At 50.4% G+C, this 12689-nt stretch overlaps 1 pseudogene; it reads right to left on the bottom strand.

Annotated features, from left to right (window-relative positions):
• Positions 1-6669: 6669 nt before the first annotated feature.
• Positions 6670-7127, bottom strand: LOC110310678 (annotated as a pseudogene).
• Positions 7128-12689: the final 5562 nt, after the last annotated feature.

Here is a 12689-nt window from a genome sequence, read left to right as displayed (position 1 = left end):
GCCCCCAACCCGCCCCCGGTGCCGCCGGCACAGCGCCCTCCCCGGCCGGAGGCCGCTCCCGACACCGCGGCTTGGCAAAGGCCGGCGACCCCTGGTGGAAGGGCAGGGTCCTGGCCTCATCCCCAGAACGACACCTATCTAGCCTTGGCTGGCCTAGAAATACCGTTTTTACCGGAGCCAGCTACAATGATCATTTAAAAATATTTTATATATGTGAGTACACTGTAGCTGTCTTCAGACACACACCAGAAGAGGGCATCCGATCCCGTTACAGATGGTTGTGAGCCACCATGTGATTGCTGGGTTTGAACTCAGGACCTCTGGAAGAGCAGTCAGTGCTCTTATCCGCTGAGCCACCTCTCCAGCCCCAATGAGCACTTTTTAATTTTTAAAATACTTTTGAATTTTTTGAGATGCGGTGTCTCCACGTAGTCTTGTCGGTCTTGGAATTCCCTATGTAGGCCAGGTTGGCTTGGAACTCATAGAGACCCTCCTGCCTCTACCTCCTGAGTTCTGGGATTAAATTTTGAATGGGAAGTTCAAACACATTAAAATGACAAGTTAAGGCTATAGAAACTAGCCAGCTGTGGTGGTGCATGCCTTTACACTGGTAGAGGTGGAGGCAGGGGGAAGCAGATCTCTTTGAGTTCGAGGGAAGCCAGAGCTAGACCCAGTCACAAAAGTCACAAACCAAAACAAACAAGGAAAACCCATAAAACTGCACATGATGGCCCACACGTGGAATCCTGGCAATTGGGAAGTGGCTGAGGCAAGGAGACAGCAGATATGGGGAGCTAGTTTGATTCCCCAATTTGCCCGAAATTAAATAAGTAAAATAAAAATTGAAAAATCTAAAATAATATATCATACAATTAACATATTCATTCTTTTTACCAGCCGGGTGGTGGTGGTGCTCACCGTTAATCCCAGCACTCACTAGGCAGAAGCAGGTGGATCTTGGTGAGTTGGAGCCTAGCCTGGTCTACAGGGATCAGCCAGGGCTACACAGAGAACCCCGGTCTCAAAAGACCAAAATAAGGAAAAAAAATATCTTTCTATCCATATTTCGAAGCAGTGGGTTTCCTTCCCAAAAGTTATACACACAGCACAAGATTGCTCCACACGTTTGCCACCATTTTAGTTTATTAAATTAAAAAGTGATCATTGGCTAGGCAGTAGTGCCAAACACCTTTAATCCCAGCATTTGGGATGCAGAGACAGGCGGATTTCTGAGTTCAAGGCCAGCCGGGTCTACAGAGCGAGTTCCAGGACAGCCAGGGCTACACAGAGAAACCCTGTCTCGGAAATTGTAGCTGACTCGGATAAAGACATTTCCAGGCCCGCCTAGGATCAGCTAGGTAGATGGGAGTCTGAGGATGAGCCCAGGACCCTACCCTTCCACCAGGGGTCGCCCGCCTTTGCAAAGCCGCTGTGTGGGGAGTGGCATCCTGCTTGGCCAAACCCACTCGTCTCCAACAACTTCTTCCTTCCTTCCTTTCCTTTCCGCTCATGCCCCAATCCCTTGCAATCTTGCCCCTGCCTCTGCAGTGCATCCACAGCAGAACCGCACCGTGTCTCCACCAGCTCAGCCAGCTGTCAGTACGGACTGCTGACAGGGAAGGTCAAAGCAAAAGCCGGGCTTCTGCACTCTTCGACCCAGAGTCTTCTGGCCCGGCCACCCGGCGCACCCTTAGACCTCACAGTGTGAATAACTAGCATCCTTTCACTACAGCAACAAGTACCACACATTTAATGCATTTAGAAGCATCGAAGCTTTATAGTCCTTAGGTCAAGGGTCCAAATAGAAATGTCACTGCACTGAAAGCAAGAGGACTCCCGGGCTGCCTCCCCAGGGAAGCTGTAGGGAACAGCTGTTTGCAAGTTACTCTGCTTCCCGACTGGCGGAGACTCCTCCCTCCCCCTCCTCCCTCTTTCTTCCACAAGGACCATAGTAACCCAGGATAAACTCCCAGTCTCCAGACGCTTAACTCCCTCACGCAGCCAAACTCATCAAGTAAGGCGTTCACAGCTTGTAGGGATTCGGATGCGGATATCTTGAAGGCTCTGCCTGATTCACCTTTCTAGAAGACCATCTCCATGAGCAGCAGCGGTCCCAGTTTCGGGGCCGCCAACACCCAGCAGAGTGTCAGGCATCCAAACTCCCTTAGCACACATCTGTTGAGCAGATGACTGTGAATGACTGAAGCGAGCATTAAATACCAATGAAGGGGATTTAGACACAAGCCGTCCAAGGAAGAATGCTCAATTAATTGCCAAGCACGTGACGCAAATCACATTTATCTTCCTTTAAAAATAATCAGGGGGCGGGGAGGGGAGCGTCTTTAAAAATATCCAAATTAATTCCAGCGCCCCTTTCGCTGTTTTCAGATTTGAATGTTTGCTGTGACTGGTTGGTTTGGGTTGTGTGGAATCCTGAGACAAGCTCTCACTGTGTAAGGGAGGCTGGCTTCTAAGATCCTCCAGTCTAGGGGGCTGGAGAGATGGCTCAGGGGTTCTAGAAGTCATGAGTTCAATTCCCAGCAACCACAGGGTGGCTCACAACTATCTGTAATTGGATCCAATGCCCTCTTCTGGTGTGTCAATGTCAGTGTGCTCATATACATAATTAATTAATTAATTAATTAATCAATCAAAAATCCTGCAGCCTGGTCTTCAGAGCACTAGAATTACAGTGCGATCCACTGCACCTGGCTTGGGTGCGTTTTTAAAACAAGGGATGATTTTTGATGTACAAATTCATTTCAGCCATCTTCTGGGTGGCATGTGGAGAAGTGAGAGTCACCCAGAGGAACACAGCCTTGAGGTCCAGAGCCCTGCCATAGATAGCCTCAGGGCTGGCCTGGATGGACAATACCCTAGGAATTAGGAGCAGTACATAAGACAACCCTGGGAGGTGAGGCATGCACAGTGGAATGTTCTAGAAATGATAACAATATATATATTTTTTTTGTAGCTGGACTGTTGGATTTGAGCTGGAGTGGTAGGTGAATCTTGTATATCTGTAGATAGGTAGATTGATTGATTGATAGATAGATAGATTCCAGAAGTTATGAGGTCATGAGTTCAATTCCCAGCAACCACATAGTGGCTCACAACCAGCTGTAATTGGATCCAATGCCCTCTTCCAGTGTGTCTGAAGACATACATGCACGCATGCACGTGTCGTGTGTGTGTGTGTGTGTGTGTGTGTGTGTGTGTGCAGGCTTGCTGCATCTATCTCCCTCCTCACAGCCTGGAGTAACTGTGTTCTAGAACTATCACCTGACACTACTGTGAAGAAGGACTGCCCAGGGAAGACAAGAAGCAGGAAGATCAGTGGAACCTGTCCTTCCCTCTTCAGTACAATGGTTACTGCAGCTACAAAATGGAGACAGCCAGCCACTGTGCCCACTTCAAAGACTTCTGAGGAGCAGTTGCTGCTTGGCTGACTTCCTGGCACACCATGAGTTCTCAGTAAAAATCCAGAAAGCGTAATTAGTAGCAGCCAAACACTGCCCTGGCAAGAGCTGGCTCGGGCAGAGACAGAAAGGAAAGAAGAAACTGATTCTGGAAACATTTAAGTTATTTTAACCTAGAAAGTCAGGTGTTCTGTCATTCCCACGGTGGACGGAAGGGAGTGGGGCAAAGTACTGTGAGCGACCGTCCGAGCGTGTTGAGCAGTTTGTATGGAGATGGGGTTGTGCAAGAAAATAACAAGCGCTGGTTACATAACAGCAGCCTGGGGCCCAGGCTATACAAAGGGGACAAGTCTAGGCTGAAATGTGTGTGCATATGGGAAAATGTGGATGAAGTAAGGAGCTTGAAAGGCCTGGAGACTCCAGTACACTCAGAGGTCTGGCTTCACAGTTTATAGGCTATGTCTCCTAATAACTCAAAGCCACCCAAAATAACTTTCAGCCACAAAGAAAACAATGTACATCTGGGCTATGCAGTTCCCTCCCCCCCTCTCGGTCACATGTGGCCTTTGAGTGGCTGATAGATGGCTAGTTTGGCTGCTCAGCCAAGTTTTTACTTATGTCTAATTTTAATTAAAATAGTTGCATCTGGTTATGTGGCCACAATATTAGACAACACAGCTTTAAACACTCAGGACTCTTGTTGCACCACGCCTCTAGAGAGAATAGTGACCCTTCCTGAGCCTGTCAGAAACACTCAGATGTTAAAGGATTCAATACAGCAAGTCACTAGTGCTGTGGCAGAGGCCGTCATCAATATTTTTAAAGGGGTCACGTGACAGGAGCCATGTCTTGAGGAGACAAGTTAAACTGTCGTATCTAGATTATAAAAATCTTTTAGAGGAGAAACACTCGCACGGCTATTTCTAGTGGTGTGTGGCTATATACCACCTACTGTTTAATCCCAGAAGTTGGGAGGCAGAGGCAGGCAGGTCTCTGAGTTCCAGGACACCCTGGTCTACACAACAGGTTCCAAGACAGCCAGGGTGACTGTGGTCGTCTGAATAGGAATTGGCCCCATAGACTTTGGTGTTTGAATGCTTGGCCCATGGACAACATGGCTGTTAGGAGGTGTGGCCTTGTTGGAGTAGGTGTGACCTTGTTGGAGGAAGTGTGTCACTGTGGGGGTGGGCTTTGAGGTTTTATATTGCTTAAGCTATGCCCAGTGTGGCCCTTAGTCTCCTACTCCCAGGAGATCAAGATGTAAAACTCTCAGCTCTGTCTCCAGCACCACATCTGCCTACATCATCATGTTTCCATGTTTCCTTTATGATGATAGTGGACTGAACCTCTGAACCTGTAAGCCAGCTCCAATTAAATGTTTTTCTTTATAAGAGTTGCCATGGGCATGGTGTCTCTTCACAGTGATAGAACCCTGGCTAAGAAAGCTACATAAGAGTCTCTTAGTCTCTCTCTCTCTCTTCCCATCCCCGCTGTGTGTGTGTGTGTGTGTGTGTGTGTGAGAGAGAGAGAGAGAGAGAGAGAGAGAGAGAGAGAGAGAGAGAGAGAGATTAAAAAGTAACCACTCTACCAGACTCGGGTAAAGGCATATTTCCAGGCCCAGCGAGGCCTTTCTACCCTGACACTCTACGTAGATGTATCCGAGCTGAACCAATGCCATGGATTCTTGAGCAATGACTACAGGCAGCAACAGCACAGGGCATTTCTAGGTAAGACTCATGAAGATATCCTATATGTCCTGAATTCCCTCCTTCCACTGTGATGACCCCAGAGGCTGTGTTGAACGGCCCTGTGGGGTCAGGAGTAAATGACTGGGGCCGAGGCAGTCAACCCCTCCATCTCCCCAGGTCTTCACTGGATCCTAACAGTGAGTGTGCCCTGCATATTTATGGGGTTACACCACTGGGCTTAGGGGTTGCCTTTATCCTCAGCCACTCTGTCATTCCTCTTCAGGCCATCTGAAGGACACTTGTCTTGACCGCCAGTCTCTGAAGTCACTGTTGAACTTTCCCACCAATGTTGGTAACTCCCTTTGGCAGACATCCTGCCTCCTAAGAAATTCCTTCCTCCCTCTCCCCCAAAGACACATTCCGGACATTTCTCTTCCTCCACGGTGCTAAGGCTACATCCACTAAGCTATCTTCCAGAAACCTGAGTTAAGCCCTGCGAGGGCTTCCTTCTCTCTACTCCTTAATTCTCCACAGAGGAACCTCTGATGTTCCCTGGGGGCGCATCCTTGTGGACTGAGGCTACACAACTAAATCTAGGAGTTTCTTGTGAGTCTCCCCTTCCCCTCATGCAAGGCCTAGCAGACCTAGTTGAGTCTCCCCCGTCCCCTGTCTACATCCCAGTGCCACTCACCATCGTGACCCCTGCCACAGCCTCCTAGCTGGCCTCAGTTTGCTCCTTTTCCTTTGAATCCTATTCCTGCCTGGCGTCACAGCATTGTATTTTCCACTCCAATCCTCGCATGGCTTCCCATAGCTTATGAGTAAACCAACTAACACTTTGCCAGCTCCTACTGGCCTCACTTGCTGGTAGTTCTTTCTTTCTTTCTTTCTTTCTTTCGATTTATTTATTTATACACTGTAGCTATACAGATGGTTGTAAGCCATCATGTGGTTGCTGAGAACTGAACTCGGGACTCCTGCTTGCTCTGGCCCCACTCAGTGTGACCCAAAGATTTATTTATTATTCTATGTAAATACACTGTAGCTATCTTCAGACACACCAGAAGAGGGCGTCAGATCTCATTACAGGTGGCTGTGAGCCACCATGTGGTTGCTGGGAATTGAACTCAGGACCTTCGGAAGAGCAGGCAGTGCTCTCAACTGCTGAGCCATCTCTCCAGCCTGCTGGTAGGTTTCTTAAATGTAGCACATTCGTTCTAGCCCTGAGCCTTTGTGCTGTCCCTCCAGAAAGCTCTTTGAATGTTTCTAAGAGTGATCTGCCATTCTGAAGAACCAGCCTGCCTCCATTTTAGGGTTAAAAGCCCTCTTATAATAAAGACTAGGTTCACTCCTGTTGATGATTAAACCCCTGTCTCTCAGAGATTGGCTATGCCCTACATGTAATCTTAACCATGGATGGTTCTGTATTACCTGTCCTAGGAAGGGCAATCACGTCCTTGCTTTAAGAAGCTGTTTATAACCATCTTACAATCCTACCTTTTTTTTTTTTTTAAATCCTAGGATGTTTATTACAAAGGTAAACCCTGATCCTTGAGATGGGCTTATCGGTAGGATTTCTGGTATCGGGCACGGGCACCAGGACCTCCCAACTTTTTGGATTCGTAGCGACGGGGGTCAGCTACAAGCAGGATGCGATCGTATTGGATGAGGACATCTTTGATTCTCCTTCTTAGAGGCTTCATCCACATATTTTTGGTAATAAGCTACCAGGGCCTTTGAGATGGACTGTCGGATGGCATAAATTTGGGCCACATGTCCACCACCCTTCATACGGACCCGGATATCCACACCAGCAAATCGCTCCTGGCCCAGAAGCAAAACAGGCTCCAGTAACTTGTACTGCAGCGTGCGTGGCTCGATCATCTCCAGGGGACGTCCGTTCACCTTGATGAGCCCATTTCCCCGTTTGCAGTGGGCCACAGCCGTGGCTGTTTTCTTGCATCCGAAGACCTGCACGGACTGCAGCAGACCCTTGGACGGCATAGCTCCGAGCACAAGCACGAGAGCCTCACCGTGCAGCACCGCGACCGGAAAAGGGAAGCACGGGGCCAACCCAGCGGATTTTTCCACAATCCTACCTTTTTTTTTTTCCCCCAAAAGGTTATATGACCACCTGTGACTACCTTGTTTTGCCTACCTGTCGTTCTGACTACCTTGTTATGTCTCTGTTTCAGGGGGGACTAACTTGTTACCCTTATGATTCTGGTCCTGGAATCCTGCCCATTTTGCCTGCCAAATCCAGCATCAGGAAGACCCCTACCCCTGAGCTTTAAGTCTTGTCTTCCTCACACCGAATACTGACCTTGCAAACCTTGCCTTAGGGTGAGGCAGCCCACGTAGTCTTCATTAATTGCTTGCTCTAATTGATCCGGCCATGACGGTTTGGTGACCTTTCCCCTCCCATCTTTGGGAGTAACACATTCAAGTCTCAGCTCCCATGTTCCTTCTTCAAAAAGCCCATTTACGATCTTTATGACCCTCTTTCTAAAACAGGACACCCCCCATGCACTTCCTACTCTCTCGAGTTCTTTCTATAAGGTTCAACCATCACATCTGAGTGCAGTGGCCACTGACCAAGGCATTAGTGTGGAGATCAGAGAACAGGATCGGTGTTCTCTTTCCACCACGTGGGTCTCAGGGATTGGACCTTGGTCGTCAGGCTTGGCAGCAAGCATCTTTAACCATAAGCCATCTTGGTGGCCGACTTGTCCTGTGTTACATACAAGTAAAAGCCCACGATTTGGAACAGTGGTTGAGTGACCTTTTCACAGGGGTTGCCTAAGGCCATCGGAAAACACAGGTGTTTACAATATGATTCACAACAGCAGCAAAATTAGAGTTATGCAGTAGCAACAAAAGTAATTTTAAGATTGGGAGTCAGCACAGATCGAGGAACTGTGTTAAAGGTCACAGCGTTAGGAAGGCTGAGAACCACAGGTCTAGAGCAATCAGTAATGGCTAATCCTCCTGTTTTCCCAGGGGCCCAGGCAGGAACTTAGCAGTACCTGAGGGATAGAAAGGCTAGCTGTCCGCACAGAAGTATTCCGTCCTGGCTCTAGGGGGCGACCTTCCCCAGTCTTGCACCTTCGCACACTCAGCTATGCAGGTTCACTAGAGCTTTGCAGACGTAAATTTAGCTTATGGGTTCTTAGGTTCTTCTGCCCAGATCTTACCTCATCACCCTGTCCTCCCCCAATCCTGAGACTCTCAAAACTGAAGAAGCCTTTGGTTGTGGCAGCCCGATTCTCTGCCTGACGCAGGAGAGGGGAACCTGGCTTTCCTCTCTTCATGTCTGCAGCTCCATCTTCCTCCAGACAGCTTCAGAAAGAGGGACTGCAGGTGTCTGGCCACAGGGAGGGCTCCGATCACTGGGCACCCCTGTTTTGAGGCTTCAGGAAGGATCCAGATTCAAGGCCCTAGGATGATGCTCTCAGACCCTTTGACCGCTAGAACAGGCTCTTAGGGCTGAAGGAGACCTGCTTGCAATCTACCTTCATAATGAACTCCCACTTCTCTGCTTGCCTGAGAGCCTCAAGCAGTGTGGTTTTCAGCCTTCCTAATGCTGTGACCCTTTGATACAGTTTTCATTCTGTGCTGACCCTCAACCATAAAATTAATTTTGTTGCTACTTCACAACTGTAATTTTGCTACTGTTATGAACAGTAATATCTGTGATTTCTGATGGTCTTGGGAGAACCCCCCCACACACACAAGTTGAGAAGGGTCATGGCCCACAAGTTGAGAAACACTGGCCTAGGGACTCTTTCACAGGCAGGATGTTGAGGGAAGGAAGAGATGCCAGGCAGAAGTCACAGGCCTTTGGATGCAAGCTAAAGAGCCCTGGGAGGAAGCGGATGATGTTACTATCACTGTAGCCGCCTAGGACATGTAGTGTGGGGCTCCAGCCACAGGACCAATTCCAATCTCCTTCCTCTCTCCTTGGGTGTGGAGAATGTTGATGTCTGGGAAGCAGAGGGCAGGTAAAGCCTGTGTTGACCTCAGCGTGGACTGCGGCCTGGGGCTTACGCGGGGCTGATTCACTTGGGTAAGGGGCTGATTCACTTGGGTGAGTCCCGGGAGGCTGAAGCAGGTGGAGGAAGAATCAGGCTGCAGCTGTGAGGTGGAGGGGCAGCCACCAACGCCTGGCACGTGGAGTGATGAAGATTCACACTCAGCCTGGAATTTGGGATGGGTTCATTACATGAGTAATTCACCTGGGAGCTTCCTGCAGAGCAGGCTGATTCCTGCTCACAAGACCAGCGGTGAGTGAAGGACTAGACATCTGTCTGTACATCCGTCTGTCCTTGCTTTTTCCAGAACAAGGTCCCAAGCATAGCACCCAAGGGAGGTCCGAGCGGCCATGCTGGATAGCCCCTTCTGAAGGAGGAAAGGATGAGCCGGCAATGGGACGGGGACAGGGGCAATAGAAGCAGAGCTATGCCATGAAGTGGGTGGGAAGATACAGAAAGCTACACCCATTGGGGGAGGTAGGAAGGGGGACCTCCCTGACCACTACCATCTCAGGGCAACCCTGCTCCCGCAGGCTGCTATGAGCATGGGAGGAACACGGCCTGAATGAAGAGAGTCACTGCAGTGGGTAAGAGGGTGACAGCGACTCCATAAGCCAGTTCCTGCTCTATGACTCCTGATGTCCTCCCCAGAGGACTCTTGGGATAGATAGTGTGCAGTATGGTGAGTGCCAGGCACAGGACAGGGAGCACAGGGCTCTGGAGGAGCCTGGCGCAGGTAGGACACTTGCAGGCCTGTTAGAGCCTGTTAGGGCAGTTCTGTGAAAGCTGAGAGAGTCTGGGTCCGGGCAGTCAGCTGGAATTTCCAACTCTGCTGCAGTGTGTCTATAGGGAGCATATGGCTGACCTGCCCCTTCCCCTGAAGGTAAAGAAACCTGAGGAGGACAAGGAGGAGGAGGGGGGGGGAGGAGGAGGAGGAGCACTCCCTGCAGTCCCAAGGTGGGAAGTCCAAATAGCTGAGTCTACTGGCCATGCCCAGGCAACTTCATCTGTGAAGGCCTCTCTGTGGAATTATAGACTTCCCTTTGTCTGCTGGCTTCCTTCTCTGGCTTCCATCTTTGCACCTCCTCTGGTCTCTCTGACCAGAGCCTCTCTGAAGGGAGGAAACGGGCAGTAGTCTGGTGCCAGGAAGTCTTGGACTGTGCAGCTTCCTCCCTGGCCCCAGCATTTCCTGAGGGGGACTTGGGGGCAGGATTGAGACCACTCCGAGGCTGGAAAGAGATTCTATTCCTGGCCCGTATGCCAGCGCGCCCTCATTGCCCTATTCCTCCTTCCTCTACCTCAGAGAATACTCTGGAGACAGCTGGACAAGCCAGCGGGCAGACCGGATGTCTCCTGAGGCCTACCTAACAGGACTTCTCCAGGGCTCCTGCAGCCACCCCCACTGCCAGCTTTCAAAACCAGGGGACAGGGAGGCGTGGACAGAGGCCAAAGGCACAGCCTGGGGGGCTGGGGGGCGGGGGGAGGACAGGAACACTGAGCCACTGGTTAAGGAAGACTGGGAACAGTGGAAGAGCAGCCGGGGAGCGGGGGAGGGGGCGGTCTGCAGGTGGCCAGCTGTGGGGGGAGTAGGGGCAGGGTTAACGGAGGAAGGTAGAAGGTACTGGAAGGAGGGGGGGGGGAACCGAGTCTAAGGGAAAGTAGCCACAACAGGAGTAGCCATTTCTGAGCTCTCAAGGTCAAATACGATGTCTCTAGTACCTCTCTCTCTCTCTCTCTTCTGCCTAAGTGTGTGTGTGTGTGTGTGTGTGTGTGTGTGTGTTCCTTTCTCTTCTCCCTCTCCCCTCCTCCGTGGAAGCAGAAACAGAGACTAGGAATCAGCAGCTAGCTTCTGCATGCACATGTAACATGAAGTTTTCTGAGTGAGTACCTGACGTGCCTCCAGACTTAGCCTTTCATCTTCTATGTGTCTGTCCTTGCCCACTATCTCTCCACCCTTTGGTCACCGCCTCAGGTCTCTTCAGTCACCCGCCAGGATCTTCAGCACCAGCCGTGTCCCCACTCATGTCCCAGCAAACTCCCTGCTAGTCTCCAGACCTGCCTGTAAACCCTGTTTGCCCACTTCCCCAATCAAGAAAAGCAGGGACCAGCTTCTTGAGCTCTCGCATCGCATCACTGTGCAGAGTGCCCCCCCCCCTCAGTGGCTGCCTCTGACCTGTTAGTCCTAGGAAGGGTTGGCTTAGAGCCCATCACATTCCAGCTCCCTGCCTCTACCCCCACCCCAGGAATGGGCGGGAGAGGAGATGAGTAACTGAACTGGAACCACCTCTGGGGGAAGGAGCCCAGGGAAAGAGTTAGAGGACTTTCCAGAGGCAGGAGGTAGAGTCCAGATTGGGGTGGGGGTGGGGCGGCTGGGTGCTCCTCTTAACCTTTCCCCATGGTTGCTTAGCCATAGCCAAGGTAGTTGTCCAGGGACCCAGGAGAGGGCTGGCATCAAGCCTGAACTCCTCTAGTGTTGGGGTCAACCTCCAAGATGCCTCTTTTCTGCAGTCCCACCAAAGGCCAAAAGTTAACAACTTCTTCCAACCTCACATAATATGGCTAAGCCTTGCGAGTGCCATCTGTGTGCGGCACAGGATGAGAGGGGAGAAGATAAGGAAGTATTGAGGAAGGAAACCCCTTGAAAACAGACAGCACCCGCCCCTTCTCACTGCCCCTGCATCTGCAGAATGCAGGCCCACAGTGGTTTCCAGGGTTCCCCTTGACTTCATCCCTATTCGCAATCACGGAGCATCTATTTACGCCAGACAGTTATGTTGGGGAGGGAGAACGGTCAGATTAGCCTGTGAGCGAGATGGAAAGATAACCCCACTGGACTTTATGTTCCCAAAGCTTTGATTGGTTGTTTTTGGTTGTTTTTTTTTTCCTGACCCTTCCCCAACCCCCACCCCAATACCTGAGGCAGGGTGTCTTGTAGCCCAGGCTGGCCTTGAACTTGCTATATAATTGAGGACAACTTTGGACCTCCTATTCTCTTGCCTCCCCTTCTCCAGGGCTGGGATTCAGTGCTGGAAATGGGTTCTAGAGCTTTGTATGTGCTAAGCAAGCTCTCTATCAACCGAGCTACCCGATCAGCCTGCCCCCAGAGTCGGAGGGTGGCATCCGATCCCTAGTTTTACAACACGGTTCCTGGCAACTGCAGTAAATGTCAAATAGATTCAAGAGTTTTTAAAGAGATGCTGAGGGAGTACACCAGGCAGATGAAGGCAGGTGAGCCAGAGGTAGCGATCAGGGATGGGAGAGGTGGCTGAAGAGGTATTAGATAGGAACATGGAGCATGGACTGTCATTACACAACCAAGTATGGTTCTACCGTTTGCTATCACTGTGACCTTTAGATTGTGTTCACCTCTCTGTATTCCAGCTCCATCACTTGCAAATAAAAGCTGTAAGGACAAGAAAAAACGGTATTTGGGAGCTGGAGAGATGGCTCGGAGGTTAAGAGCACTGACTGCTCTTCCAGAGGTCCTGAGTTCAATTCCCAGCAACCACATGGTGGCTCACAACCATCTGTAATGAGATCTGATGCCCTCT

Source organism: Mus caroli, chromosome 15 (assembly GCF_900094665.2).
Source record: "Mus caroli chromosome 15, CAROLI_EIJ_v1.1, whole genome shotgun sequence".
Lineage (NCBI taxonomy): Eukaryota > Metazoa > Chordata > Mammalia > Rodentia > Muridae > Mus > Mus caroli.
Note: the sequence above shows the minus strand (reverse complement) of the source record. Positions and strands in the feature narration are given on the sequence as shown.